Source organism: Oratosquilla oratoria, chromosome 17 (genome assembly GCF_046742065.1).
Source record: "Oratosquilla oratoria isolate Oo_2021 chromosome 17, ASM4674206v1, whole genome shotgun sequence".
Lineage (NCBI taxonomy): Eukaryota > Metazoa > Arthropoda > Malacostraca > Stomatopoda > Squillidae > Oratosquilla > Oratosquilla oratoria.
The window spans coordinates 49,788,850-49,796,349 of NC_134793.1; positions in this window are offsets into that span (position 1 = coordinate 49,788,850).

Genomic DNA, 7,500 nt, shown 5'->3' on the forward strand with positions numbered 1-7,500 from the left:
AGTAAAGCAAAAGGTAAAGGAGGCAAAGAGGAGAGCAGATGTAAAATGGGGTAAGAGTATGACCAAAATAATTGAAAGTAATAAAAAGATGTTTTGGAAGGAAATTAAGAGAGGAAGAGGTCTCGAATCAAATGAAAAAAAAAGTAAAAGGTACAGATGGAGAGATGATAATGGAAGAGAAGGCAGTAAGGGGAAGATGGGCAGAATATTTTAGGGAGTTGCTAAATGTGAAAGAGGATAGGGAGGAAAGATAGCTGCAGTGGGAAATGCTAAGAAAATGACCGTGATGAGTGAGGCAAATGGAGAAAAAATAAGGAATCGTTAAGATGATGAAAGCAGGTAAGGCACCTGGTCTGGATGGATGCCATGCAGAATGTCTGAAAAAGGGGGGTTACAGTCATGGTGGACTGGCTGGTGAGGTTATTTAATGTTTGCTGGAGAGAGGGTAGAGTGCCGGAGGACTGGAGGAGTGCCTGTATAGTTCCACTTTACAAGGGAAAAGGGGACAAGTGTGAATGTAGTAGTTTCAGAGGGATTAGCTTGTTAAGTGTAGTTGGGAAGGCTTATGGGAGGATCTTGATTGAGAGGATTAGGAGAGAAACAGAGGGAGTAATTGGTGAGGAACAGTGTGGATTTAGGACGGGTAGAGTTTGTGTAGATCAGATCTTTGTGGTAAGACAAATATGTGAGAAAGCTATAGTAAAGGGAAGGATGTTTTTTTGGCTTTTATGGATCTGGAAAAGGCTTACGATAGGGTAGACAGAAATGCACCGTGGGAGGTTATGCAGATATATGGGATAGGAGGAAAGCTTCTAGGAGCTGTCAAGAGTTTTTATGAGAGTAATAGAGCTTGTATCAGGATTAGAAATGGAGAGAGTGAGTGGTTCGAGGTAAAGGTGGGACTTCGTCAAGGATGCGTTATGTCGCCCTGGCTGTTCAACTTATACATGGATGGGGTAGTGCGAGAGGTAAATGCAAGGGTAGTGGGTCAGGGATTGGAGATGGTTAAAGAAAATGGAGAAAAGTGGGAGGTGAGCCAGCTGTTGTTTGCTGACGACACTGCGCTTGTGGTAGGATCGGAGGAGGGACTGAGGAAGTTGGTGACAGAGTTTGGGAGAGTATGTGATAGAAGAAAGTTGAAGATAAATGTGTGTGGGTAAAAGTAAGTTGATGAGATGTACAAGGGGTGAAAGTGGCAGTAGACTGGAAGTGAGCATTAAGGGAGAGCGACTGGAGTGCAAATGTGGCAGGAAAAGGTGGAGTGAAGGTGGAGGTAGAATGTAGATTGAGAGAAGCGAGTAAATGCCTTGGTGGACTGAAGAGTGTAATGAGGAATAGACATTTGGGAATGGATGCTAAGAGGAGACTGTATGAATGAGTGATTGTGCCAACAGCACTGTATGGGGCAGAAACATGGAACATAAGAGAGGAAGAGAGAAGGAGTTTAAATGTGTTTGAGATGAGGTGTCTGAGAAGTATGATGGGGGTTACTAGGCTAGATAGAGTGAGAAATGATGAGATGAGAAGAACGGGGGTGTTGGGAGATATGGTTGATGAAAGAGTATTAGGATGGTCTGGACACATGGAAAGAATGAGTGAAGAAAGACTAGTAAAAGAGGTATGAAAGGCAGATGTGGAGGGAGTGAACATGAGGGGACGTCCTAGGATGAGGTGAAGGGGGTTTTGGGGAAGAGGGGAATGTCTATTGAGGAAGGACGGGAGAGGACAAAAGACAGGGGTGAATGTAGAATGGTTGTATATGGATAATGTTGTGATGCATGAGGTGGAATGGGCGGTGGGATGGGGGGTGAGGTAGTATGTGTGAGCCAAATTTGACGCAGCCCGAAGGGATTTCTCCCCGTCTTCTCCTTTTATGCATGGGGGGACGGAGAGGGGGGATCGACGATTTAATGAAGCGGCCTTGCTGTTTGTGTGTGTATGTATTTGTGTGTGTGTGTGTGTGTGTGTGTGTGTGTGTGTGTGTGTGTGTGTGTGTGTGTGTGTGTGTGTGTGTGTGTGTGTGTGTGTATGTGTGTGTATGTGTGTGTATGTGTGTGTGTGTGTGTGTGTGTGTGTGTGTGTGTGTGTGTGTGTGTGTGTGTGTGTGTGTGTGTGTGTGTGTGTGTGTGTGTGTTTGTGTGCGTTTGTGTGTGTGTACATGTGTAAGTACAACAGGCTCAGACAGGACACGAGGCTAATGGCGCGCAAAACACAGCCTCGAAGAGGAAAGAGTAGAGAATATAGCACCTCATAATCATTTCCCAGATAATGGAATTATGAGACCTAAAGCAACACCTTTCATAAAGAGGTTATGATGGCCCATTGGGTAGCGAGTACGACTGTGTTCAGGTGGTCTTAAAAATCACCAGTACTATTAGAATTTAATATGCTTTTCTTCGTTCCCTCAAGTCTTTGGGGATCATGTTGCTCTGAAGAATTGGTGTTGATGATTAATTCTGTTTAATGTCGCGAACTCCCCCTATCGAGAGGGTAGGATAGTGCCCTTTATAGATGGCTCTGGAACATGGGGTTTAATGAACCATTCCCTTGGTCCAATTTACTGGTTGTAAGGTTCAGACTCCCGTCACCCCGAACTCCGCTTTATCCCACTTTGCCAGTGATCATTCATTAGAAAGCATTGGTAAGAAGAATTGGCTAAAATTTGCAAAAAAAAAAAAAGAAAAAAAATCTTAAGAAGAACTGGTAAAGAAGAGATTTAAGGAGGGCAGAAGAACGGAGATATAACAGAAGTCATGCGAGTCAGGGTTGTTTTCTTTGACTATGTCAACGATTTAATTTCTTTTTGAATTCCTTGTATCTCACACCTTCCTCGACATGAAAAAACATTGTTAAATCATCTGCAATTAAACCAATAAACAAGAGTACAGGTAAGTTCAAACGTTTCACGACAACATTGTGTTTCTCTCACATGCTCATAGATGGTGTGTTTATCATTTTCTTCATCTGAGCAGTCAATACTCGCAAAGCGAGGTTATCAGCTATGGGAGAGGCAGTTCCTCAATTCTTTTATTCTCACGCTCGTCTTACTATAACTCTCTCTTATAACAAGGATTACTCCACATCATCACTCTCAATGCATTACTGCCAGTTCATCCTCATTGGACCCCTTCTCACAGAAGAGGTCATTACCAAAGATTTTACGTTCTTCTCCAACTCTCTGTCAGTCGCGCACATGTTTTCTTCTTCGACATCCTGATCACGTGTTCTTATTTCCTCTTTCACCGCTTCCACCTACCCACGTTTCCCTTGATGGACCACTTGTTCTCCTTCCCAATGTACCTCATGATTATTACCATAGCTAAATACTACAAGAATAACAAAGAAAATGTTTAATGTCATCTGTTCTCCTTCCCAATGTACCTCATGATTATTACTATAGCTAAATACTACAAGAATAACAAGGAAAATGTTTAATGTCTTTCTATAAGAGATTAATGCATCATGAGGCTGTTGGCGAGACTTAGAACCTTAGTATACGTCAAAGGGGTCGGGGTGGGAGAATGTGGTGGTGTGGGTAGGCTCAGTCTTGGCCAAACGGGTGCAGCGGGAAACCTCATAAACATGGACAAGTTTTGTGCTCCTCCTTCTGGCACCACGTAATGGCCAATTAAGAACACGACATCTGTTATCCTCAGCTGGTATTGTACTCAGGACTAGGCGGAGTCGTGGTACAAAATTACCTTTCACTCTCTCTCTCTCTCTCTCTCTTTTTTTTTTTCTCCCCACTCTCTCTATTTTTCTCTATCTCCCCCTCTTTCTCTTTCTATCCTTTTATATTTTTTTCTCTCTCATTTTGTCTCTTTTCTCTCCTTTCCCTTTCCCTTCCGTTCCTCCTTTTTATCGAAATGTCTGTCTGTGTGTGTGCTTGTGTGTGTGTGTGTGTGTGTGTGTGTGTGTGTGTGTGTGTGTGTGTGTGTGTGTGTGTGTGTGTGTGTGTGTGTGTGTGTGTGTGTGTGTGTGTGTGTGTGTGTGCATATATGTGTGATTCTCTCGGTCCTAGACTAAATGTGATTACTCTTCCAGATGAGAGATCCATGACTCATATATCCCGATCTATGGGTAATATATGTGTGTATAGGTGTGTGTGCATGTGTGTGTGTATTTACCTAGTTGTATTTACCTAATTGTATTTTACGGGAAGAAAAGCTATGCTCGTGGTGACCCGTTTTTTTTTTTTTTTATCTCGCAAGATCAAATTTGTTCTTAAAGTATGGTGTTTGCACACACTACTTTTTTGTTCAATTTGTACCAGACATCTATCACTCTATGCGGGAAGCTATTCTTTTTCAGATCTCTTCTGTAGCTCTCCTTTTTGAGTTTCTTTGCATGTCCTCTTGTTTTTCCTCTGTCCCGATTCAATAAGTTCTCTTTCTCAAGGAGTTCCTTGCCTTTCATAATCCTGTAGATGGCCAGTAGGTCCCCTCGTTCTCTTCTTTATTCCAGAGTCGGCAATTCCAGTTCGGCCAATATTTCTTCATATGTCAGCTTTGCAAGTGTTGGGACTAACTTTGTCGTTACTCTTTGTAATCTTTCTAATTTTCTTGTATTCTTTTTTGTACTGGGTGATCATATCATCGCTGCATATTCCAGTTTTGACCTTATCGGTGTTAGTAATATTTTTTTTTTCATTTCCTTATGCAGGTATTTAAAAGCCACCTTTATTGATCTCAAGAAATTCTATTTTTCTCCGACTATTCTATTTACATGTTAATCTGAAGTCATATCTTTGGTGATAATTACTCATAGGTCCTTTTCAAAATTTACTTTCTTTACTTCTTTTTCGTCAATTTTATATTGTCCTGACATCCTATTCTTGCTTTTACTAAATTGAATTATACTGCATTTCTTGATGATGAATTCTTCTTCCCATTTCTTGCTTCATTCTGAGAATTTGTTCAGGTCACTCTGTAACAACTCACAGTCCTTTTCAAAACTTCTTTTTTTAATATCTTTGAGTCATCCAGAAAGAAATTAACGTAACATTCAATGATTTCGTCCATGTAATTTACATATATACCTAATATTATCGCAGCTAGAAATGACCCTTGTGGGGCGTCACTATTCATTTCTTCCCAATTTGAATATTAATCTTTGAGCACTACTGTCATTTTTCTTCCATGCAGGAAATCTTCCATCCAATTCAAGAGTTTTCCATGAATGCCTCCTACTATTTCCAGTTTATTTAGCAATTCTCTGTGTGGTACCTTATCAAATGCTTTTTGTAAGTCCAGGAAGGCACATGTGTGTGTGTGTGTGTGTGTGTGTGTGTGTGTGTGTGTGTGTGTGTGTGTGTGTGTGTGTGTGTGTGTGTGTGTGTGTGTGTGTGTGTGTGTGTGTGTGTGTGTGTGTGTGTGTGTGTGTGTGTGTGTGTGTGTGTGTGTGTGTGTGTGTGTGTATGTCTGTGTGCATTTACCTAGTTGTATCTACCTAGTTGCATTTTACAGGACGAGAGCCATGCCCGTAGCGACCCGTTTGCGCATCTCTCCACATCCAGTTTATTCTCAAAATCGTGTGTGTGTGTGTGTGTGTGTGTGTGTGTGTGTGTGTGTGTGTGTGTGTGTGTGTGTGTGTGTGTGTGTGTGTGTGTGTGTGTGTGTGTGTGTGTGTGTGTGTGTGTGTGTGTGTGTGTGTGTGTGTTAATAAAACACCAGGGCCTGACGGCTGGCATCCAAGAATCTTAAAGGAAATGAAAAATGAGATTGTTGTTCCATTAGAATATATTTTCAAGAAATCCATCATATCCGGAGATGTCCCAAGAGAATGGAAGCTAGCTAACGTTACTCCCATATTCAAAAAAGGTGACAAAAAGAAACCAAATAACTATAGGCCTATAAGTTTGACTTCAATCGTAGGAAAAATAATGGAAACTATCATCAGAGATGCTATCAAATATCATTTAGAAAGTAACCGTTTGATAAATGATAGCCAGTATGGTTTCAGACAGAAACGTTCTTGCGTGACTAACTTACTCGAATTCTACAACACAGTTATCTCGAATTATGACAAAAGAAACAATATAGATTTAATATATTTAGACTTTGCAAAAACTTTTGATACCGTCCCACACGAAAGACTACTTACTAAATTAGCTTTGCATGGAATAAGTGGTAGCCTATTAGGTTGGACTAGTAATTGGTTGAAAGGTCGAAAACAGAGAGTTGTTTTAAATGGAAAAACTTCTGGATGGAAAAGTGTTGCAAGTGGAGTTCCTCAGGGTTCCGTTCTTGGGCCACTTCTATTCATAGTATATATAAATGATATAGACCATGGACTAAAATCTACTGTTTCCAAATTTGCTGATGATACAAAACTGTGCGGAGTGGCAAATGATCACTCAAACCAATTAGATATTCAAGAAGATTCAGATCAATTACAGCAATGGTCTGAAAAGTGACTAATGAAATTTAACACAAGTAAATGCAAGGTAATGCACATAGGTAAAAATAACAGTAAGTACGATTACAACTTATTTGGAAATTCGTTAACAAAAGTGGATAGTGAAAAAGATCTCGGCGTAATTATCAGTTACGACCTCAAATCATCCAAGCAGTGTATTTCAGCCTCTGAGAAAGCAAATAAGATTCTGGGATTGATTGCGCGATCTTTTGATTTCAAAAGTCCATCACTCATTAACAAACTATATAAATCGTTAGTTCGTCCACATTTGGAATATGCTGTTTCCGTATGGTCACCGAATCTCATTAAAGACATTGACAGACTGGAAAAAGTACAACGGCGAGCCACAAAACTGATTCCAAATATCAAAAATAAATCATACGAAAATCTACTTAAGCACATGAATCTGTTTTCCCTAAAAAAGCGTAGACTCAGAGGTGACTTGATACAGGTCTTTAAGATTTTAAAGGGAATTGACAACATCAAAAGTGACAAAATTTTCACATTGAATGAGAATCAGACAAGAAACAATGGTCTCAAACTGTCCGGAAATAGATTCAATTTGGAAGTAGGTAGAAACAATTTTGCCAACCGTGTAGTTAATGAATGGAATAAACTTCCTGCACAGGTAGTGCAATGTAGTTCAGTTCGAAGCTTTAAGAATGATTTAGATAAATATCTAAGTAAGATGCTGTAATGTTTATAATTTATATTATATTATTTGTTTTTGTTTTGTTATCATTTGTCTGTCTGATTTTTATTCATTATTAGTTATATGTCAATTTATTATCATTTACTTTTTACCTGTTTGTTTGTTATTCAACTATACCTATGCATTTATTTATGTATTTTATTTGTTATTTACATTATTATAGTTTTAATTTATTATTAATATGATTTTTTTTTTTTTTTGCATCCGACCTAGATATGGATCAAAAGGTCTCCTGTCGGCATGCTCCGCCTTTGTAATCCTTTGTAATCCTTTTTGTGTGTGTGTGTGTGTGTGTGTGTGTGTGTGTGTGTGTGTGTGTGTGTGTGTGTGTGTGTGTGTGTGTGTGTGTGTGTGTGTGTGTGTATGTGTAC